A 13148-nucleotide genomic window follows, 5' to 3' on the forward strand; every position below is an offset into this window, starting at 1 on the left:
CATTGCACGGGCTATAGAGCTGGTTATGACTAAATGACTCGAAAAGAACGATTTCCAAACAAGGAACAAGTACAAGAATTTGCTCTTCCTAGCCCTCCCAGGCTCTACAAGTGACAGCAGGCAATTAAAGTTATTTTTGGAATTGGTAATTCCTAAAAGAAGTAAAGATTCATGACACGAATATGACGATTACTGGTACTAAGGACTGTAGATGACACCTTGTATTTGTTCTTGAAGATTCATTCTTGAAGATTCATAAACCCAAGTCCCGGGTAAAATAATAAGAACATGTGCGAAATTACAAAATTGGACCGGTAATTTTTTTAATATAAATTTAAAAAAAATATATTCCGACAAATAAAATAAACTACCAAAATATGTAAACAAAAAATATATTCGAATAATTTAATTAAAATTAGAGGCTCTTCTCGCATATTAAGATTCTTGCTTATTTTTATAAAAAAAATGCACTTTCATTTGTCATTAAAACAAGTCCATTTTATATTTCTTATGATATTGTTTGTAAATATATTTAAGGTCTTAAAAATTTGGGGGCCTGTACTTCTAGGGTTCCTGTGCGGTGGCTGCCCCATAGAACCCTTCTTTGAATGTAGAACTCGAACAAGTTACTCAACAACATTTATCCAACTTTCAAAAGAACAGGAAAGTAATTAATGTCCACACAATCTTTCTTGAGGTATACCAAATACTCAGACAGACATGCTCAAACCCCCCACTCAATATCCACCAGGCTAAAACATTCCTAATAAAGTTATTTCCCTGGCGCCTTCTCATTATCTTTTGGCATTCCTCCATCTACATGTACAATCTCTGGGAAATTTGAGGATGGCGCGGTACTCGATCTACTATAGTAAATGGTTTTGACGATTCCATTTGCCCCTGTCAGTGTCACAATAGCATTTCTTATAGGCTTTGGTGGCCTAATTTTAACAATTAAGCGTCTGTCACGCGCCCTCTGAGAGGAGCCCTCACCACTGCCTTGTCCAAGTGAAAGTCTCGAAGGCATTTTTCAGCAAAAACACTTTATTAAACCTGAAAAACAAGAACACCATAAAAGGAACTAGCCATAGACAAAAACTAAATCCACTATCAGAACATATATCACATACTAAATTTAAAAGGGTGGTACTTATTTGCACGAGAGACTGAAGTATCTAATTCAAAAACAAGTAGAAAAATTCACAAACAACATACACATGAAATACCTTAAACACATCTAGTAAACTGGGATTCACAAACTCTGTTCTAAAACATGCAAACCATTGGAATGCCATGGGAACAAGAACAGATATATTGTACATGCCAAAGATGTGCATGTCCTGTGGAAAAATGTATATATTGTCTGCATATGAACAAGATTTGTACAAAATTCTTAAAGCTATCTGCATGTGAATAGAATTTCTTAAGATAAATTACAATAACATATACAGTAGATGTATGATGTCTCCCTCAAAGTAGTGACTGTAACATTTTTATAAAACACTAAAACAATATTGGTTTTGTACAAACATACCCATGCTTATTTCTTTACATGCAAGAATACAGGATAAGATAAACTACTTATATCCTACATACAAGAAGTAGACAAATATTTAAGTTCAAAATTGACAACTAAAACTAAAAAATTCTTATTTTGTGCTAGAGAGGATTTGGGTTTAAAACTTGAGATACAAAATACATAAAAGAAAATTTGACCATCACTAAATTTTGATGAAAATAATATATTTATAAATTCATATTTACCGTTTTAAGGTAAGAGAGACATGTTTTAAATCTTGATAACTATACTAATGTATAATCAATAATACATCATATTTCCAGAAACAATGATATTGTATCGAAGAAAATCAAACTACTATTACATTTTGATATGAAAATTAGAATTACATGATATTATGTTTTTTAATTCAATTAAAAATTAGATTTAAGATAATCAAATAAACTTTATAAGTATAACATTGTTTTGTATTTTACCAACCAAGTTGGAGAATGAAAGAGCGAAGTCTAAGAGAAACAACGACAAAACTACAACTTTTTTTTTCCAAAAAAAAACAAAGTAACGAGAATACCCAAGTTCAAAATTTTGACCATCTAGGTAAATGAAAGATTACTTTTTTTTTAAAAAAAAATTCCTGATTATGATAAGTGTACACTATTTAAGTATCCAAAAAAAAAAAAAATACTATTACACCTTTTTTTTAAAAATATCCAAAAAAGAAAATAAAAAATTAAAAAAAGTTATATGCGTTCAACAAATGCGTAACTCAAACGATTCATGCATCACATGTGTTATAATAAGCGAATGTAACAGTATTAAGAAAGCACAGGGCAGTATCAAAAGGCAAGCAGAATATGCATGATACAGACCAGTGAAAAAATGTATTCATTGGCACATATATCATGCTATTCTTTACGAATAGAAATGAGTTGGTATTTTTTGGAGGAGTTTTGAAGAAGTACAATTGTCAATTCATAATGATGCTAATGATGAAGATTGGACAGTTGGAACTTGGGAGGTGTCTTTGCTGAGAAGACAAGCTGACAGGTCACAAAGTGTCTTACTTCTAGAAGAGGAAGACGAGTTGAAAGATGTCATACGCGGATAAAGATATTGTTTGGGCCATTCTCGATCGACTAACCACAAGTTATATATTCATTTCAGTCCACATGGATAAACAATAAATAACCTTGACAGTTTAGACATGAGATTACATGGAATACTGTCACACTATATCCTTACAAAAACTATTACTCTAGCATTGAAATGGAATCTTCCTAAGCACTGTATAGACTAGAGTGTAGACCCCTTTAATAGACTAAACTAGGTAAAAATTGCATCTCAGAACTAATTCATGATAGATGTCTATAAAAATCAACAATTTAAATATTGATATTCATGTAGTTCGTATAAAACTAAAGATTTAAGCAACGTAGTAGACATGAGTTAGAATTTTATATCAAAGATCGTATTTTCTTAAAGGTATCTCGGTCAAATGTTTTATACGTTATGGAAAAAAGTTAAAGCTACCTGTGTGTCATATGGGCTAGGAAGCAAGGACACGGGTGCGAGAGTGCGAGTGCGGGGATACAGGAATTCGACAAATATAATAATATGGGGATACGAGTGCGGGGGGATACAGGAAAAATAAACAAAAAAATTCATATGTATTTCATGTTAAACATTATAAAACCTACTTAAAAACCCAAAAATTGCATGAAAAATAAATCATATTCATCATTTATTAATCTAAAACACAAAGATACTAGTAAAAACTTTTTGTTTATGCAAAAATAAATACGATAATGAATATTTTTTGTAGTAATTAATAGACATTGATACTTAATTTTGTGAGGGTAGTTTGCTAAAATAGATTTTGACTAAGATTTTGACTACAATTCCTGAAGATAAAATTTCTGATTAGTATCATGAAAGAATCCGCGTGTCCGATTCGGGAATACGTGTGTTCGAGTATCCGACACGGGGACTCGGCATGCGACCCAAGGGTCCCCGTTTCTTAGCATATGGGCCTCTTCTTGGAAAGAATGAGAGAATTCGTTTATCGATACTTCTTTTTACCATCAATGCAGGGTATGCATTATGTGTTTCACATACTACGCTTGAAAATACTGAAATGACCTATTTTATGTCTTGTATGAGCAATACCTGTAATGCAACCAGGTTTGTTGCACTAAGAACGCCCAATAGAGATTTTAGATTGCAAAAGTTTTATAAAAGAATCATGTAGTGGAAAAGCTATGCGGGCTTTGAAAGAATGACATGCAAAGGTATGTTATACAATTTTTTTGATAAAATGTTTTTTTAAGGGGAAAATAATTTAGTCTCTCTCGCTCTCACTATATATATATATATATTAGCTTCATGCTCCTAAGTATGTACTCACCTAAGTTAGGTGAGTACAAACGATTTTTAATGTTAATACACGAGGGTTATATCTGTAATTACACAACTTGATTAAAAATTTACTAATTTTATCATTAAAATACACTTCGTGATCATGTAACTCACCTAAGTAGTACGTACTCAAGGGCATTTTTTTCTATATACATAAAACATATTAGGCCACACATAATGCGTATGTAGGACATATTTTGGAAAAATAATAATGATATAAAAACAATTACAGAGATGGAACTTCGGTTGACTTATCGGTGAAAATTGACTATCCCAAGAATTTTTCAATAATAGAATGGAGTATTATGAGGGTCACGACCCAAGAAGAGAGTTAAAACAACATTAATATAAACATCATTGTATATGGAACAAGTCTAATAAGATATTTGGGAATTTCATCATTATAAAGATAAGTGAATAAGCATATAACAAACCTAATGAACTAAGCCCCGAAACAACCTGACTTATGACAAATGATCTTTAAATTTTGTAACTTCTAGCTGCATGTGGCAATTTCAATTAATGGGTCGGGTTTGTGTCGGGTAATTGGTCCTATTTTTGGGCCAAGGTGAACATGAACCTAACCCTAAACGGGTTGAAAAAACTCAACCCATTAACACCATAATTTACCCAAACCGGACCTTATCGGACATGAGCCGAGAACCAACATTTTCAGATTATATGGCAACAAATCTCTGTAAAATCATTTACACACAAATCTAACTTAAACTAGAAATTTACCTATCCAGTGATCCAAAAAGAGAAGTTATTGAAGATCACACATAACATAAATTTAATAGCTACACATACCGGCATACATATAACATGAATTACTACACATACATATATACTATTAACTTACAGAATTACACAAGATAACAAGATATGTACGCACAGTAAACAAGATAACAAGATGTATATTTAAGAGATTTGAGTTATTACCAAATTGAGATTTCTACTAGATTGATAGTCAAAGTTTCTAAACCGAGAGATAAAGCACCAAATTGAGATGAAATTGTTAGGTTTGAGAGACGAGGCGAGGTTTCAAGAAGGATATGAATTAGGGATGAAATGATAAAAGTATAGTTATAATATATATTTTAGTGCTGACGGAATAATGGACTGGGCCGAGTCTAAAACCTATGTAGTATATATTATATTTATAGCCGGGTTTATGTTTTTGGATCGACCAGAAATTGGCCCATTTTTATAGTAAATTAACGCCCAGCCCAAACTCATCCTGAACCTTTAACCCCTCCACCTAAATTTGTACCGTCTCGAGCCATGTCCGAGTTACGTTTCACATTGTGTCTTATTTAGCCACCCCTACTTTTAGCCCAACATACTAAACATGCATATGTATGCACTATTTTTTCTACTAAAAATAGTTAAGTATTTACAAAAATTCTCCTCACCATGAGTTTTATAGAAGTCAAGAATCACGCAACGCTGTTGCGTAAAGTAGATTGAAGAAAAACTTTTTGCACTTCTTTAGGTGCAAAATATTGTGAAAACTGACTTACAAGATCAGGAGGTTAAAGCAAGTATTCTGGAATTATAAAGTCAATCTGATCAATCTCGATAATATCATTAACCACTTTAGGTTGATCAACAATTTGAAAGCATTCAGGTTGTGGGTTGGTTTCTCTACTCGATCCCCACTATTGACCTCTATATTATTAACCTATTTAACCTCATCAAATTGATCTTCCTTCGCAACTCTAGCTGCGTTCTAGTCTTTCAATACGGCTTGAAAGATGACACTAAATTCTTTCTCCTTAAATGTCAAAACTAAAGAGGTTGACCTCACAATTTTGTACCTTAAGATTGAACATCGAACACAACCTAAATAACAAATGAGCAACTTCTATACACAAAATACATAATAATAAACACCACATAGCATCAAAAAGTAACCGGTACCCAAAAAATTCATGCATAACTGTAATCAGAGTGTCAATTCAAGGAACCACAACATATGTAGAAGAATTTTTAAACTACAAGTTTAATGATTTCACATGGGCAGGTATATATATACATTCAAGTTCACCAGGTTAATTGAAACTTTAACATGTTCAACACCGTGACAAACATCAGTATAGAACACATAAGGAGGTCTTGAACTGTTCTCACTAAAATGAAAATATCATAGAATCTCTTTGGCTTTCCTTTTCATGTCTTTCCTTTTCTTTTCTAACTCCATTTTTACTTTTGCCTTAACTTTTTCGGTTCATGGCGTGATTTAAATAATTCGGGCATTGTAAGCTCACATTCAAATTACTTGCTTTGACGGAGAGGAACATAAATTCCACATTTTAAGAAATCACATTTATCGTTAAGATAAAGAATATCACATTTTAAACTATCAATTTTAGATTTTATGCACTTGGACAAGGCATCAAACATGACACAAAGGCTGCAATCAAATCATAATTTATATAGGGAGCGATTTGAAAATATTCAAAAGTAATAAGGGCCTATTTGTATTTTCAGAGAAGTCAAAGGTTTAATTAAAGAATTCTGGCAGTTTGAGTGATGATTTTCTATCTAACATCTACCTGATCTAATACCATCATTAAGAACGACGATGGACACCCCCATTTAATGTCACCATTAAGAATGGCTACATACACCACCACCTGACTCGTATTTAATTATTTTAATAATATCTGATTCAGTAGAAACCAATATTAAAATAGAAACTAGAAACCAAATATAAACTAGAAACCTTTATAAATTACTAACTTACATACTTAAAATCACTAAATATAAAAATAATTTGTAAACTAACAATTTGGTGGTTATCACTAAATTATAATCCTATATAGTATATATAAATTACGGGGATCACTAATCTATATTTAGCTTATATCAATAGTCTATCTAATCTATCTGTAGTATATATAATTCAGAAGCCTATATATTTGGTATCAACTTATATGGTGTGTTTTTTCAGTTAAGGTTGTAACAATATAGTCTTATAAAATTCAAGATTATATGTACTATAGATTTTTAAGTCACTTGTGTCTACGATAAAGCCCCGCAATCATATTTGGTATCAAGCTCTTTTGTAGTAAGATGTGCAAGTAAGGTGCGTCTTTTCAGTTAGGGTTGTAATTACATAGATGACGTCATATATTGTAAAAATTATATATACAATATAGACCGACTTAAATGAAAAGACACATCAAAATAACTTGATACCAAATATAGAGGCTTCAGGATTATATATAGTAGATTAGCTAGACATAGACTATTGATAAACGGATCTTGGTTAATATTTTGACAGGTAGATCTTTGTTTAACTCACAGAACCCTAGCATCTAAATTTTTCTTTACCCTCCTCGACCACTTCCAAATTTCAAGCTCTTCGACGTCAGAAATCCAGTCACTTGGGTATGTAATTTCACTTTTTACCTGTAGTTTTGGTTGGCTTAAAAAGTTATTTGGTTAGTTATTATTAATTATAATTTTATTATTTTATTCATGAAAAAGAAATTGTCGGTGTTATTTTTAGTTGTTAGTAATTATAATATTTTATTTTATTAAAGAAAATTGTCTGTTTTATTTTGGAAAAATAACTATTGACAACACACACCACCAAAAGTGCAGGTGAAAGTTGAATTTACATACCCAAGTGGAATTCTGTCAAGACAGGAAGAGTGCTGGTATAATTAGCTGGTATTAGTTAGTCTATCAGTACAGTGTTATTGTGTGTGTGCTAAGCATTAGTATAATAGAAGCCAAGCCTATGTGCTGAATACAGTATTGATTACTATTAGTGACTAAGGGTACTTTTGTCATTGTCCCTTGTTATGTGTTGTGTGTGCTGGTATAAATACCAGAGAACTGTTCTATTTGGATTATGAATTGATATATGAAAATGGAATCTCATTCCAGCACACTCTCTCTATAACTGCTTTCTCTCTCTAAATTTTTGGCTTGTTCTACAAGCATTCTCTTCTCATCTTAAATCTGATCTGATCTCTTCTGTTTCTCATCTTATTTCTTCTGTTTCTCACCTACATTTCTGCTTAATCTCTACTGTTTCATTGCTGTTTAGCTGTTATCTTACCTGTTAATTCAGAAAATACCAAAAATAGACACAAATTAGGTCGGAATCTCACTTGATCCTGACAAATTCCGACGCCGAAGAGCTTCAAAATTTGGAAGTGGCCGAGGACGGTAAAAAAAGATTGGACGCTAGGGATTTGTGAGTTAAACAAAGACCTACCCGTCAAAATATTACCCAAGCTCCGTTTATCAATGGTCTGTCTAATCTATCTATATTATATATAATTGGTATCAAGTTATTTTGATTTGTCTTTTCATTTAAGTCAGTAAGGCGTCTTTTCAGTTACGGTTGTAACTATATAGTATTATAACGTTCAAGATTATATGTACTATAGATTTTAAGTCACTTGTGTCTCTGGTTAAACCGCACAGTCATATTTGGTATCAAGTTATTTTGTAGTAAGATGTGCAAGAAATGCGTGTCGGTGTCTTTTCAATTAAGGTTGTAACTGCATAGACTTATGACGTCATATATAGGCTTCGGGATATAGATACGTAATTTACATACTTAATATTACTAAATATAAAAATATTTTGTAAACTAACAATTTGGTGGTTATCACTAAATTATAATAAATAATCACTAAATTACAGGGCTCACTAAATTACATACTACTGGGGATCACTAATTATTACTCGGATGAGAACCCTACTATCGTGTAAGAACCGAGATCCTATCTCAACCTTACATTTTTAACATCAAAACTAAATCTAAGCCCACGAAAAATATTTTTAATTTTTTTTATCTCTATCATCTACCCTCATTCTCTCTCATTTATTTATATATTTTTGCGATTTGTTATATACAAAATGGCGATTTGTTCTATTTCTATTTCTATCCGCAGCAGAATTCTCATGAGAGTATTTAAAATTTAGATTTCTGCATCGAATTTTGCCTTATTTGTAGTATTAATTAGGGTTTTGTAGGAATTCGCTATATTTTGTAGTATTAATGTGCTATTTACGCAGAGTTCAGGTGTAGAACATAACATTGCACGTGCAAAATGTCATGTTTATGTATTATATTTTGAAAACATTTTTAAGCATACACAACGATGTAAAAAGCATGTAACTAGGTTTAGTTCCTATTCAAAATTTAGGGTTTTGCAATAGAATTAGCCTTGAACCCGACCCTATATATATATAGTTGCTCATATGAACTCATCAAAATTACTAAAGTAAAATTGCAAAGAAAACTACCATATTTTTATTTATAAAGAAAACTACGATTCATCACACTTTCCACCCAAATTGGTTTTTGGATTACTTACGGCCTACTAGACAATAACACAAAAAAAACATTAATACTTTAGATGAACCACTTGCAAGCAGTCAGAAAAGGATATAATCAAAGAAATAAAGATATAACTTCGCTACAGGGGGCAACAAACATATTATCTATATTTGCAATAGAAAATAGTATTACTTTGTTTGAACCATTAAAAATCTTTTAAGAAATTGAGATCTGCTATTCATATGACACTCCTTAATAAGTTGACTAAAAATAAAGAATTGGAATTTTTTAAATAAATCCTGAAGAAAGAACTTCTATCACTTTATAAATGTAAAACAACTCATGTTCCATATATAAACTCCTCAAGTTTCAGTCTGCCAAAACAATTGAAAAACTCAAAAACAAAGAATGTCAAATGTGGACCTGAATGCACCTCTGTTTCGAAGAATTGGCAGTTGCTTTTCTTTCAGGCTCCAAATAACCCAGAAGAGACAAATGAGTAGCTGTATTCCATCTTCAACTTTGTCCATCGGCCACATAATCTCGGGTTGCATACTGAGATATGACATATGTTTCATCGAATTTCAGCTGCACAGCATGTCCAAATAGAATTATAGCAGTAAATATTTCGCTTTACTAAAGGGATACAATGATAATTGCTTGTAGTAAGAAATTTAAACAATGCCATGAATTCATCTATTTGGAAGTTCGTAAATCCAACGTTGGTAACTGTGAACCCTTTTATACATGTGAGAACTTGAACAAGTCGATTACAATGGTTGTCATAAAGGTTTTAAAAGAACAAAAAACGTATGTATCTTCAGAACCTGCTGTTCTGGCATTAAAATTCAACAAATGAAGCTGGCTAAGATTAAAGAAAACTCCTAAGCAAATCATAGTGAAATGCCAAAATCTAAGAACATCTCGAACTCAAGGTTCGTTATTAGATTGGTGGCAGGGAACCAACGGACCCCTCCCTCCCCCTCATGCAGCAAGCAGCATGTTCGCCGTTATGTCAGAGAAACGGATTATGTTAGCTTTAGTATTATATATAGCTTGGGTCTTTATCTCTTTCGTGTCGATGAATATAATGGTTGTTTCTGATTCTACTCTATCCTTAAATTTTCTTAGCTGAACTTAAGTCTAAACCCCAATCCTGACTTTGTCCTGCTGTGAAAAATTAATAACAGAGCCACCGATCTTCGGTCCTAAATTTCCAATAAATGATAAAAAAAATTATCTCCAAAAACATTAAAAGATCAATCTCAAACATATAAACTAATGTGGATGCATATTAGACCTCATTAGAAGAAATCCGAGATCCAGATAAAGAACAAAAAGCTCACAGATCTGATGGAGATATTGAGTAAGAACTTGTAGAAGGCTCTAGAAACTGGATTAGGTATGTTCCATACCCATTCTGCAACTGTTTATGAGTCTGACAATTTATATTTGGTTGGTAGATCTAGAAGTATAAATTGGGAGGGTTCAAAACCAACCCCCAGCAACTCAACCCTTTGAAATATAAAACCACAAATTAATCCTGAACTGAAACTATACAATCAACCTCGTGTCCAAATTAAGGCAAAATTGCACAATGTTTTCTCATACCTTCATCCCAGATTCCTTCATAATTCTTCCAACCAACAATAACACAAATGCTAAATTAAATTCTTCTATTTCACCCAAAATTCTAGCTTCACTTTCAGCCCAAAAATAACCTCATATTTATCTAGCAAGCACTATCACATGTTTAACAATCTGTAGAAAGAGTAAACACTGACTAGGTACCCCACAAGTTTCTCAAATCTATAAACCCTAAAGAGTTGATTTCCCAATAGTTCAGGGGAGACGGATTCTAGGAGCTGGACCCAAAAATACGAAGAATAATTTCAGCTCAAACTTACTACAAACGAAGAAGCAAAGCTAAATCTCTTGTGAATAAAATTTGTAAAGCTTGTTTGCCAAAGAATTTCTAAGGTGAGGTATGATAATACTGTGTGGTAACTCAACAAACTTGTTAGAACCAGAAAATTTTACTTAATTTAATAAGTTAAGCGACAATATTATGACACAACAAGGACATCAGATGGAGTCATAGCACATCTATAATTTTATTAGTGGTCTAACGGAGGAGATCTCAACAGCACTTGTACAGCCATTAACGATGCAAGAGGCCAGGGACAAGAGGCCAGGGACTTAGCTAGAGGACGAAAGTATTTCCTCAATGTCCTCAACAAAAGATGTAAAACTATTCCTAAACACCAGAGCTCAATAAAGAGGAGGCTTACTTCACATGATGCGTTTAAGAGCATAGAAGTGGTCACAGCCCAACAACATATTCCCTAATTAAAGATCATAGAATACTCTCTATCAACGCAGTCTCTGTTTGTAGCCAACAGAGACTGGTTTAGCTTGGTTTAGCTTTAGTATACATATCTTTGCGCTTTATCTTTTTTAGGTATCAACGAATACAATAGCTATTTTCCAATTTGTAGTTTCTGGTAGCTAAATCGAACCCTGGCTTAGTTCTATAAGTCACACAGCATACTCCAAAAACTAGTGCACTAAGATAAGCGTACTTAATCCAACTATAGAATATGCAAGAAACACACACACACACACGAACACAACAAGAAGCTTTCAAACCCCCTAGTCGAACAGCTTTCAAAAATATTGTCACAGGTTTCAGCATACCCCACAAGTGGGTCCCCCCATAATACACTACAGGGGCTACTACAGTCGTTTAATTCTTAATTACTTACAAGTTACAAGACATATATAAATAAAAAAGATTCAATAAAAGTACATGAACATAACAAAAACTTAAAGAACAGAATCTTGAAGATGAAACTAGAGAAACATACCTATAAATCAGCCGCAGCAGCATATTCCAATATATGCATACAAATTTTGCAAGAAACAATATGCGGTTGGCGTTGTAAAATGATTCATGTCCCAAATTTGAAGAATCTTGTCCTAAATGTATAGTAATTTGAATTTTAAAAAAGGACCAAGGACACGATATGATCAAATGGATACCCAACGATATTGGGTTCTTTTTAATTATTTATTTATTTATTTAAGTGTATCGGACGTAAGGCGCCCATAATCCCGGTGTGGATTGTGAGGTAGAGCGGATTCCGACCTGACCGAACATAACCGTCTCGGTTGCTAAAAATATTCTGTTTTCTTCCGGTCCAATTCAGTCTAAGATTATAAAAAATCCGGTTAAAATCTAAATGAACCTAAACCATTTACATAACTAGCACCTATACCCGCATTATGCGTGCTCTTTTTATTAATTTTTTAAAAATTAAATAATTTGTATATATGTATGTGTATGTATGCAAGTGTATAACATTATATATAATATTTTGTATATTAAATAACTTGTTTTCCATTATTTTTAAACCATCGAGAAATAATTAGAAAATAAGATAAGATAAAATAAAATAAAATAATTAATTGGATTTCAAGATATTTTTTTCGCGACATGTAACAAAAATTACAAATGTAATTTATTTCAAAAATGTAATATTCAAATTTACGTACTTGTTCAAAATTATATTATGGTTTCATTGATTCTCTTAATTATGACTTAAGATATAAATATCGTAGTTTTATATTAGATTTTTAAAACGCATCAATGAAATACCGGACAATTACTTAATGTAATAAATAAATTTTTTTATTTTTTTTATCGTAGGTAACCCGCAGCCGCTACCTTTCGGGTGCGCACTGGGTAAACCCTACGGGCTCACGCAATAAATCGCAATTAAGCGACAGGCTTTGACTCAGGAGGCGTAATCATAAATTCTCCTCCCGTGGGATTCGAACCTGTGACCAAGAGGATAGTTATCCCCTTTTTAACCAAAAACTATACATATAATAATTTTAACAAAT

At 32.4% G+C, this 13148-nt stretch overlaps 1 long non-coding RNA gene across 1 annotated transcript; it reads right to left on the reverse strand.

Annotated features, from left to right (window-relative positions):
• Positions 1–517: 517 nt before the first annotated feature.
• Positions 518–12451, reverse strand: LOC141689043 (uncharacterized). The gene is made up of 3 exons (XR_012562237.1): positions 12110–12451; positions 9666–9830; positions 518–1053 (listed from the first exon to the last, which is right to left on the reverse strand). It is a non-coding gene; the product is annotated as an uncharacterized LOC141689043 (long non-coding RNA).
• Between the last annotated feature and the right edge of the window lie 697 nt (positions 12452–13148).

This window comes from Apium graveolens, chromosome 10 (genome assembly GCF_009905375.1).
Source record: "Apium graveolens cultivar Ventura chromosome 10, ASM990537v1, whole genome shotgun sequence".
NCBI lineage: Eukaryota > Viridiplantae > Streptophyta > Magnoliopsida > Apiales > Apiaceae > Apium > Apium graveolens.